General features: G+C 40.4%; 1 protein-coding gene across 2 annotated transcripts in view; it reads right to left on the bottom strand.

Moving 5' to 3' along the window:
• Positions 1 to 12,654, bottom strand: part of RBPMS (RNA binding protein, mRNA processing factor) — a 288,589-nt gene that overhangs the window by 51,151 nt on the left and 224,784 nt on the right. The gene's annotated exons all lie outside the window — the stretch shown is intronic.

Raw genomic sequence — 12,654 nt, 5'->3', positions numbered from 1 at the left:
ATTATATTCCCACAAGACTACCTATCTAGGAGAGGGGGGCCCAGGATCAACATGTGTGTCAGGGGGTCCATAATTCTTATTGGTGGCCTGCTATGCTGGGAACCAGTGAGGCTGACTGGCAACCATAATTGTCAACCCTTTAATAGGAGAAAAGTTAAAAACAATGGCTATAATATGAAGATTTAAGAGGTAATTAACTTTCAATTTAAAGGAGGGGAAAAAAAGAAAAACATCTACAGTATGTGGGATTGCTGCTTTAACATGCCAGACGGCAACGTATTAATAGTAGATGAGAGGAGATGCATTGCAACAAATGATCATAATACACAACTTATACAGATGTGTCCTCATACACTCATATGTGTCCTCATACATTGGGCATCTTTCCCCCATACACTGGGAGACACCTGGCGTGACATACATGCTCCGAGATGAGTAGCGTACCATAGTTTTCTTAAATTTGCACATTAGCGCAGCGACAAGTCTTTTACAATGATATAGAGATGCTAGGATGTGACTTTAATCGCATTTTAATTGGTTTATTTATTTGATTTATTTATTTATTAACAGTTTCTTATACAGCGTAGCAAATTCCGTTGCGCTTTACAATTGGAAATAACAATGCTATAACAAACTGGGTGATAACAGTCATAGAGGTAGGAATTGGTTTTACACACATACAAAAACACATATGAAGCACAATGGAACTTGGCATAAGAAAAAGCCGCAGTTGCTCGCAGACTCAATATACAGATTTAGTTGCACACAGATGTACAAAACATGTCATTTCAGGGTCCCTGAAGACGGGAGTTGGGAAACACTGCTCTAGCCTATTGCACAACACAGCCCTTTATATTGCTGCTCTTTGTAACAGAACTACCAAAAATTAAATATGGTTTAATTAAATGGTTGAGGAACTTTTGCAGAACTATATAGTTTATGCTTCTTTGTTATCTGAGTCCAATTGTTATATGTAAATGTCAGCTTCATCTGTTAGGAACAGACACAGGTGCAACTACAAATAACTCTACATGTCCAAAAACATTACCAGGCGTCACTTGCTGATAGGTGGCGGCGGACTAGCGGTGCAAGATACACTGCAGCTGGAGAGCTAAGAATAGACACAAATACTCCCACCCACACATAAGTTACTGCGGGGGAAATGTATGAAGCAGTGAAAAGAGTGGAAAAGTGAGTCAGTAGATAAGTCGCCCATGGTAACCAATCAGCTTTGCTATAGCAATATTAAGTGCATTTTATAAAATTATAGGTAGCAGCTGGTTGGTTGCCATGAGCAAGCTCTCCATTGACACACTTCTCCGCTCTTTTCACTGCTTCATACCTCTCTCCCTGAGTCCCGAACATCAAACTCTAAGAAACGAAAATATTTATTAAATGTTTATTTCATATATATATATATATTGCAATTTACAATTATATTGCTGAAGCCTGATCAAAGCTTTGTACAAGTAAGGAAAACAAGTATAAAATCCTATTTAAAATTCCTGTGGGTGCATTTATTACTTATTAAATAACAAAGGGCCTGATTCTGAATTGCACGCAAACCTGATGTTTTTGCAGCTGAGTGATTATGTGCCAAATGTGTATGCGTCTGAGCAGCCCTATGCACGTGCCGTGATGGTATTGCGACGGAGGTCCAAGTGAGGATTTATTCGCAAAGTGATTTGTGGGAGGTAACAGGGAGTAGTGGCAAAAACGCAAGCGTGTCATGACCGTCTCTGCTATCCCGTGTAGAGTAACAGTGGCTTCAGTGTCTCACTTCCTGCAGCCATGCTGCGTGACCATAGAACAACTCAGAAGTCTGATAACTGACTGATCTGTGAGCGACACTGTATGCAGCCGCTGAGACCCACTAAGACACTGGTGGGCATTTAAGTACAAATCCAGGTGGCTGCGGCATTCGCAAGTTTTTGCAGTCGCTACATATAAATTTGCAGCTGCAAATGCATTTCTATGCATTTCTGTACATCTCTGATCAGGCCCATGACTCGTATATATTCTCAGCAAAAACGGTTTTAGATAGCTGCAAGCTACGTAATGGGCACTATCCACCATTTAATGTACATGCTAACATTTTCCCCCAGGATTTTTGAAGTCTTGTATTTATTTTGCGTTTACTATTTATTTTTATTTATTAACAGTTTCTTATATAGTGCAGCATATTCCGCTGCACTTTACAATTGGAAACAACAATAATAACACAAAACTGGGTAATACTAATAATAGACAGACATAGAGGGAGGGCCGGCTTTTTGTATTGGTTCAGTGGGCAGTTCAAAGCAGTGGTCCCCATCCGAGTCTATTAATTGCTTCCCAGCCAGATATCACAGGTTCTGTCTGACTTAAGAGTTTTTCTGAAGGTATACTCCATAAACTGGGACTCTCCCCTTTTGGTGGACACTGGCAGTTTGTCTCTACTATGCCCAGAACCAGAGATATCAGCCTTCCAGCACCTGGTCCCTGCTCCAGCTCCACACAACCTGGTATGAGGTTTTATATTTTCGTTGGTGGATTTCTCTGGCTCCTGAACTCTGATCCCCAAGTTCCCAGAACCTCCTGAAAGGTGGGACTCTTTAGTTTTTTGAAAGCTAATAAATCTATTTTCAGGAACTGGAAATATCTGCAGTCAAGCAAGCTTCCCTCACACCGGAAAATTATGAATATTAAGCCCACTCCACTATCCACCCCGCTCCTACATATTAAACACCACCTACCACCCTGAAGGTTATGTACTAGGGCACCATTCAGCCCAATGAATCTACAGTTTGTGTACTCCCTCCCTGTGCACTAAAGGAGTCCTACATGCTGATCAGAAGATAGAAAAACCTCTACCGCCCATGGGACATCGAAGCTGCCGCTGATAGCACCCCCCACCCCTACCTCTGGAGGATGGCTAGAAGCCCCAGTGCATTGCTTTGCCCAGGGGCCTACACTGCTGTTGAGACTACCCTGCATAGAGGGAGGAAAACCTGCTCGCAAGCTTACACTTTACAGGGAAATAGGTATTGATACACAAGAGTCGGTGCTACCTATTGCATAATGGTCCAGCCAGATTGCAAAGTTTCTTGGTGAGCTGTATGATATAGTCACACAGCAATGTTGACCAGAGGTCAGCAGAATGCTAAATTGAAGAAAAATAAAATACTGTATGGGTGTGTGGACTGTACTGAGGGATGTAATTAGATATGAATATTTATGAAGGTTATATGGGCAGTTATGGAATTTGATAAGCTTGTCTGAAGTGGTGAGTTGTTTCAGGGAACACTTGAAGGTTTGAAGACTAGAGGAGAGTCTTCCTTGTGCATGGGAGGACATTCCACAGAGTATGTGCAGCCCGAAGAAAGTCCTGCAATCGTGAATGGGAGCAAGTAATGCGTGCAGATGCGGATAATGTACAGAGCAAAGAGGTCAAGTTGGGATATATTCTGAGATAAGTGAAGAAATGTATGTTGGTGTAGTTTGGTTAATAACCTTATATGTTTAAGCGTATTACATTGCATTAATCTATAAATAGCTAAAAAATTTAAATAGCGTGAGCGGCTATGAAACTTGAGTTGTTTTGTGAAGTAGTATTGACTATCCAACTCCCTGCAGAGAAAAGAGAATGATTCTAAAAATACCCGTTTATATCCCATTATCTAACCCCACAAACCAAAATCTCATTATTTAATTGCTTGCCCCACAGAACTAGGCTCACAAAATGCAGTGATCTTACCCCACAAACCAATTAGCTTTATTGGAAATCTATATAAAATAATCTCTATCAAGACGTCCCCAAAGGTGATTTTGTACTGTATATCAGCCATTTTGTATATCCTAGATGATGCTCATTTAATGCAGCCATTTGTGGTCTGGACCAATCTTCATGGAATGCTGCCTATCAAACCGCACACTCTGTTTAGATGAAAGACACACTTTGAAGAACATTTTTCTAGACAGAGAAAACATAATATATAATGCCCTGTATTTCATACTCTCAAATAATTAATCAAAAGAAAGATAATAATGTATTAATTGACTTTTCCTTAACCACAGTTTCCTTTGAAATACTACATGTGAATTCCAGCAGCATGGAACAGTGGTCAAACAATTTGAGTTTTCATATAACTGAACATTGTTCAGTCAGAATTTCCGTCAAGATCATCCAGGACTGGCCAAGACAGACATAAACTGGGTGAATAGAACAGAACATGAAGCTTACAGCTTTGTCAAGATGTCAGCAGGCTGAGGATAATGCATTCTGGGTAGTGCCTTATTGCTTATACACTGAGATGTTTTTCTCCAGTTATCAAGGTGAACTAACACTGTATCTGTGCTTTCTTCAGTGTTCTTTCATCCTGTTCACTGAGCCACAGCGTACTTAGAAGGAGTGCTGACACAATGTTCCCAGGCAAATAAAGGGCATCTTCATCTTTCATGTGCTGTCAGAGGTATGAATGAGCCTTTATTATGAGACCTACACGACTAATTAGTAAATATCTACTTCTAAACATGGAATTCATCTAGGTATCTGATGAAAAGCATAAGGGCTGATGTAAGGCTGCTTAAAAATAACCTTAAAATGATCAGGGCTGTACATGGAAACCTCTGCTCAGCAAAGAATGAACTTAGGGGAACATTTACTAAGCAGTGATAAGAGTGGAGAAGTGATCCAGTGGTGAAGTTGCCACATCAACCAATCAGCAGCTCTGTATCATTTTATAGTATGCAAATTATAGATGTTACTTCAGTGCTGATTGGTTGCCATGGGCAACTTCCCCACTGGCTCACTTCTCCACTCTTATCGCTGCTTAGTAAATGTCCCCCTTAGTTCCTATTTTATTTACTGTCCTGTCAGTGATATGCCACTGATTTTATGAGATGGAATGGGACGGAAACTATGGCTTCTGGTAGTATATTGGAAGATATGACTTAACTCATAATTTCTGCAGGTATGCTAAAATTAGTGGTGGAACTGTGCTTGTTGCTTTTATAGCTGACCTGACGAATCTTCTTGGCTTGCCTTGGTTACTACTGAGGCTTATGAAGGAGTTATCAGGCTAAAAATGTAATGCTGGTCCTAGTTATTACCTGCCCATGTTCCCACACCTTACTCCATTGGCTCTTGAAAAATTCTGCCTCTGGCCGCTGGGAGGGAGAGAAAGCAACTACTGTTGCAAAAATGCTGACTCCATCTCCAACACTGATTAGAGTCTTGTCCATTTGCAATGTATACATTCTGATTCACTCCTGTATAGCACAGAGGTTGAGCAGACCAAAATAACCAATATTCACTGTAACATTCTGGTCTGTGATTCATAGACTAATAATCACGTGCAGTACTTATATTAATCTATATAAACATCCTTCTAAACCTTGTTTGTGATCTGTTTGAGACACACTGCATTTATAGACTTTGCTAGATAAACGAAAGCTAGAAGCTTATTGGTTGCCATGGTCAACTCCTCCACTATACCTCTCTTGAAGGTTTGATACATATCTCCCTGTGTCAGAACAGAAATAACAAGAGAAGGAACAATATTAGTGTATGGAACCCACTTTTAAACCGAATATTGCATGATTTATATAGAATTCTGTTGTCCTACCATCCGGTGCACCATAAGGCAGGAAACTTTCATGAATTTATAACAGGCATTATACATTTACAGAGAATATGACAGTGATGATGAAAGAGTTCACACTGTCTAAGACGCTGTGTAATCTAATTGCCACTCAACAACATTTGTCAAGCAGTCAAAGGTTGCAGAATTAGCAAATCTCAGCTGGATACTTCCTTCTCTGCATGACAATTCCCACACGTGTGGGGGAGCCATTGTTTAGCATATTAGCTATAAACCTCATGTGTTTCAGGGAATGAAAAAATAGCTGTCCTTAAGGCCTGTACAGCGTTCTCATATATCCAATCACAACCTATGCTAAAATAATGAAATCACTTTCTATATCTCGTGCTAAGCCATTAGGGATCAGCAATCATCCTGTTTTCCATTCTGAGCTATTCTATTACATACAACATGTAAATGACATGACACGCAACAGAGAAGACAGCCTGTGCATATATAAATTACCCCCATATGTACATTTATACTGTGTCAGAATATTGTAACTGTAATAGCATGACACATTGTATAGGTTAAGATTATGTATTATTTCCTTTCAGTTAAATACCAGTATACCAAATGCAATGTATTTTTTGGATTTTGGCCCAGTCTTGCCTCATTGATTCTGAAAAGTCTTATGTTTTATTTCCATGGATGGTTAAAGGGAAATTATGCTGGACTGATCTTGATTTCATTAAATCAATTACTGGGCTGAGCTTCAAGCTGTTATGGTCTATCGAAAAACTGTGTAATACAGACGTGTCAATGACATTGTATTCCATTACAATCTGGATCAGCACAGTAAGGGAAAGAATAGCATTTACATTATAAGGGCAAGCAATGACAACGGTTCTTATTTTGTATGTACAGTATGTAGTCTATTTATTTATTACTGTGATGCTGGAATCCTTATATACATGAGTCCAAGGGCAAGGATATTTCAAAGGATACAAACTTCTTTTCTACACATTAAGGCCCAGATTTATCAGGCCCTGGAAAATGATAAAGTGCACAGTGATAAAGTACTAACCAAACCAATCAGCTCCTAACTGTCATTTTTCAAAGGCAGCCTGTAACATGTCACTTAGGAGCTGATTGGCTGGCACTTTATGGTACTTTATCACCGTGCAATTTATCACTCTCCAAGGCTTGATAAATCTGGGCCTGAGGGTCATAACCACAAAAGTGCAAGAAGGTACCTCTCAGGTGCAACTGCTAATTTCTGCAATGAATATAGGTTTTACCTGTTATATCGTTGGCATCATCTGAAGGGAGTACGGGATTAGCTGTGCCTTCCATGCTGACCTGAGCTGGGCCCAGGGTTGGACTGGCTCACAGGGGTACAGGGAGGGGATACCCCTGGTGGGCCCCACTGTATGGGGTCCCACCTTCTCCTCTAGGGATCAGGTTATACATATGTTACCTTATACTGTACAGGACTATGGTGTATTTTCTACAGTGCATTGCTGTTACTAATCTGGTACATTATCATACATGCACTAGCAGTATTTACTATATGTATTTGTCAAGGGGCCCAGTCCATGTACCCCAACTAGAGACTGGCCGCAATCCTAAATATGGGCCCCTACCACTACATTCCCCCGGTGGGCCCTTCATGCCCCAGTCCGACACTGGCTGGGCCCGTCAGTCTGCCTAGTAATGCACCCACTCACAAAAAGTTAAATTTCTTTTGCGGGATTTGATTATTTAGGTTAGTTTCCAGGGGGTGCAAAGTGAATAAAATGGTTACAATAGTGCAAAATGTTTAGTAGAGAATTACATGGAAATTTTCTTTACATATTTTCAATGGAAACCAGGGTTCCGCTTATGCTTTTAATGGGATGGCATTTGCACCTTTCAAGCACACTTTATATGAAAAAGAGGTTCTATAGGTTCCACCACCCTGGTGGTGTCTGTCCCACACCCTGATCTGGTCAGAAGTCCAGAGTCAAGTTTGGATCCTATCGGAAATGTCTATTTCTATGTATAATGCCTTGTTGAGTTTCTACTGTATACTGACTATATCACTCATTGATTCAATAAAAAATAAAAAATAAAAAGAAGTCAGGAATCACATCCCTTTCAATGCTTCTCTGCCTAGCAATGAATGGGTATTTGGGTGAGAGAGGTAAATTTACAGCGGGCAATTGACTCACCCGGGGCTATCCTATCAGCCCCGATACCGGAGCTTAACAGTGATTTGATTTCGCCTGCCCCATTTTTCCGCAATAGCTTCCCTGAAAACATATTGGTATGCGGCTTTTTGCTGGCTTTAGTGTATGAGTCATTCCATGTAACTTACGTTACATTTCATGTTAATTTTTAGAAGTTTACATGCAGCACAAATAAAAATAAATCTGAAATTCAACATTTAAAAAATATGATAATAATACATGGTGTAGGTAGCCATACTTATTGTTTAAAAGCAATGTACACACTTAGTAGTTTCATTTTATTGTTTATATGCGTGACTCATGATACAACAATATGGACTTAGGAACTTTGGGGACTTATATATTTACTTAAACCTGCTCTTCTAATATTTTTACAATATGATTGTTATATATATTTTTTGACATATGACTCATGTTACATTTCTATCCCCAGTCACAGAGCTCTGATACAAATTACTCAAACCAGTAGAATCCATGAGAATAAATCAATGTAAGCATGTTCCTAATTAACTGTGAAGATGTATAAAATATTTCATCTGGTGATGATGGCCATATAAAATCCGTTTATAAAATGCGTGGAAATTAGCTTTAGTTTTTTCACCAACTTCCATATATGTTTAAAGTTTACACATGCAGGAAATCGATACGCGATAAATATATTGATTTTCAATTATTACACAATATACTACAAACTTTTAGCAGCATAAATATGCTACAATGTTAGCGTTTATGGTAAATTTAATTTTCATATATTGTGTCCTATGTTTAATGGAATGACCATATGTATTGCTTTTATATCATTAGGCAACATTGCTCTATTGTGGCTCTTGGATAAGAGAGATTGCTGCGGTCTAGAAAGATCAGCATTCTGCGTAAAGAGAACAACAGACAAGTGTCCATTGCAAGCTAAAATATTCATATTTGCGTGATAATATAAATAACTGTTTTAAAATTGCTGAATTAATCCAAGAAAGTAAAGCAAAGCATTATTAAAGAAAGGTATATGAAGCTGGACAATTCCTTAAAGTAAAAGCTTGAAAACTTGAAGTAAAAAAGGATCATTAGTCATTTATCACACTAATTCAGTTTGGGGTGATATCACTGTAATGGAATCAGATTACAATGCTGTAGAGGCCATCAATATTTTAATTCCAAGAACAGCACAACCAAAGACAAAACCCACCTATTAACATAACTCCAACTCCAATTAGCTGCGCTAATTATTTGCATGGAAAGAAATGGATGGTCATTTTTGGGCTATCTAATTATAGCCATTTTTTCCATGCAAAAAAATTATCTCTTATTGCCTGAAAACACATACGGCCTGTGAAAAAACGTTTTCAGGAAATACAGTTAGCCAGAAAATACAGAACAATTGTTTTTTTTATTTTATTAACATAATTTTTTTTTTAATTATTTTATTCTTGCAACAGAGAACAATATTTAGGGGTATATGCAATTAGCGGCAATTTTTCGCCCGTTTTTTAATTCGACACAATTCGACCGTCGAATTCCGGCAAGTGGGTGCCGGAATTCAACATATTCAATAAAAAACGGATTCGACAGTCCCGCTGTCGAAAAACGGCCGATTTGACGGATTTTGATCCGATTTTTTAAAAACCGGAAAAAAACGGTAAAAAACCTGAAAAAAAATTGCGTGGGGTCCCCCCTCCAAAGCATAACCAGCCTCGGGCTCTTCGAGCCGGTCCTGGTTCTAAAAATCCGGGGGAAAAATGACAGGGGATCCCCCGTATTTTTAAAACCAGCACCGGGCTCTGCGCCTGGTGCTGGTGCAAAAAATACGGGGGACAGAAAGAGTAGGGGTCCCCCGTATTTTTTACACCAGCATCGGGCTCCACTAGCTGGACAGATAATGCCACAGCCGGGGGTCAATTTTATACAGCGCCCTGCGGCCGTGGCATTAAATATCCAACTAGTAACCCCTGGCCGGGGTACCCTGGGTGAGTGGGGACCCCTTCAATCAAGGGGTCTCCCCCCCCCCAGCCACCCAAGGGCCAGGGGTGAAGCCCGAGGCTGTCCCCCCCATCCAAGGGCTGCGGATGGGGGGCTGATAGCCTTGAGAAAATTGAAAGAATATTGTTTTTTCCAGTAGTACTACAAGTCCCAGCAAGCCTCCCCCGCAAGCTGGTACTTGGAGAACCACAAGTACCAGCATGCGGGAGAAAAACGGGCCCGCTGGTACCTGTAGTTCTACTGGAAAAAAAAATACCCAAATAAAAACAGGAGACGCACACCGTGATAGTAAAACTTTATTTCACACATGTCGACACATACATACTTACCTATGTTCACACGCCGACCTCTGTCCACTTGTCCAAGTAGAATCCACGTGTACCTGTGAATAAAATTATACTCACCTCAATCCAGTGTCCGGATCTTTTAAAATAATCCTCGTACTTGGCAACAACAAAAAAAACGAACACCCGGACCAAACGGACTGAAAGGGGTCGCATGTTTACACATGGGACCCCTTTCCACGAATGCCGGGACCCCACGTGACTGCTGTCACAGAAAGGTCCCTTCAGCCAATCAGGAAGCGCTACTTCGTGGCACTCACCTGATTGGCTGTATGCGCGTCTGCTGGCAGACAGCGCATCGCACAGCTCCCTCCATTAGTTTCAATGGTGGGAACTTTGCGGTCAGAGGTGGGGTTACCCGCGGTCAACCGCTGACCGCAGGTGACCTCACCGCTGACCGCAAAGTTCCCACCATTGAATATAATGGAGAGGCTTTGCGATGCGCTGTCTGACAGCTCAGACGCGCATAGCCAATCAGCAGAGTGCCAGGACGTTGCGCTCGCTGATTGGCTGAAGAGACCTTTCTGTGACAGCAGTCACGTGGGGTCTCTGCATTCGGGGAAAGGGGTCCCATGTGTAAACATGGGACCCCTTTCAGTCCGTTTGGTCCGGGTGTTCGTTTTTTTTTTTTTGCCAAGTACGTGGATTTTAATCTGGACACTGGATCAGGTAAGTATAATTTTATTCACAGGTACACGTGGATTCTACTTGGACAAGTGGACAGAGGTCGGCGTGTGAACATCGGTAAGTATGTATGTGTCGACATGTGTGAAATAAAGTTTTACTATCACGGTGTGCGTCTCCTGTTTTTATTTGGGTATTTTTTTTCCAGTAGAACTACAGGTACCAGCGGGCCCGTTTTTCTCCCGCATGCTGGTACTTGTGGTTCTCCAAGTACCAGCTTGCGGGGGAGGCTTGCTGGGACTTGTAGTACTACTGGAAAAAAATATTCTTTCAATTTTCTCAAGGCTATCAGCCCCCCATCCGCAGCCCTTGGATGGGGGGGACAGCCTCAGGCTTCACCCCTGGCCCTTGGGTGGCTGGGGGGGAGACCCCTTGATTGAAGGGGTCCCCACTCCCCCAGGGTACCCCGGCCAGGGGTGACTAGTTGGATATTTAACGCCACGGCCGCAGGGCGCTGTATAAAAGTGACCCCCGGCTGTGGCATTATCTGTCCAGCTAGTGGAGCCCGATGCTGGTGTAAAAAATACGGGGGACCCCTACTCTTTTTGTCCCCCGTATTTTTTGCACCAGCACCAGGCGCAGAGCCCGGTGCTGGTTTTAAAAATACGGGGGATCCCCTGTCATTTTTCCCCCCGGATTTTTAGAACCAGGACCGGCTCGAAGAGCCCGAGGCTGGTTATGCTTTGGAGGGGGGACCCCACGCAATTTTTTTTCAGATTTTTACCATTCCATTTAAAAAAAAATAAAAAAAATAAAAAAATAATATTTTAAAAAAATATATAAATAATACTTGTGCCTCCACAAAAGACAAACCAAGTACCTAATCCCTTCTAATATGAATAGATATGCTATTACCAATAAAAAAAAAACACCAAAAAAAACATGTTTTCAAATTTTTTTATTCGATTCCGCCACCAAAGTGTGGCGGATTGAAAATTACGAATTTACTGTCTAAAAGCACTGTTGTCGAATTTACAAACTTCAATTGAATATACTTTTGTCGAATTTGACAAATGTCGAATTTCAAAAAGTCGAATTTGGAAAGTCCGTTTTTTTGACGGAAAGTACTGAATTGCATTGTCGAAATTTTTTTTTTTTTTGGCGAAAATGTCCCGTTTTTCGACATTTTCGGGAATTCGACCGCAATTGCATATACCCCATAATCTTCCTGTTTTGCATTATATATAAAAACTGATTCATACTGTCTAAGCTGGAGAATCCTGTTCAACACAGGCAAACAGTTGTACAGTGTAGAGGAAATGGAATTGGTGATTGTTGATTTTGCAAAAAACACCAAAAGTACTTATTTACGGTAGTTTAAATGGTAGAATTCTGGATATTGGTATACGTTGCTTAAATTGCACACTGTATGGAAGCAGAGTGTTTCATTGTATGTTCCTGCTGTGGTTTTGTTTTATCATTATAATATTTCCCACAAAGCTGCTGTGACATCACTAGTACAATAACAGAAAGCAACATCATCTTTTACAATAAAATTAATAAGATTTGCACTTTCTGTTTGACAAAAAACTATCCCCTGTTTAGGAGAACCATAGGTTGCGATGTCAGGAAGCCTGTGCTTCTCTGGGCACAAAGGCATAGGAAACTTTTAAAGCTAGACATGGGATGTCTATGGTTCTGATAGTTAGGGGCAGATAGATTCATTACAGAATATAATCCCAAATATCTCCGTTATCGAATAGGTACAATTTAATTACATATAAGTCTATATAAATATATACATTTTATTTTTGGTTTTATTCTATTAGTTCTTTTTGTTTATCATGGAAAATGTGAGTTATAGAATTGAATAAATAATCACAGTAATACAAACAATAATAGGTTGTATTTCTGCCAGTA

Source organism: Pseudophryne corroboree, chromosome 1 (genome assembly GCF_028390025.1).
Source record: "Pseudophryne corroboree isolate aPseCor3 chromosome 1, aPseCor3.hap2, whole genome shotgun sequence".
Taxonomy (NCBI): Eukaryota; Metazoa; Chordata; class Amphibia; order Anura; family Myobatrachidae; genus Pseudophryne; species Pseudophryne corroboree.
This window is presented reverse-complemented; position numbering and strand designations above follow the sequence as displayed.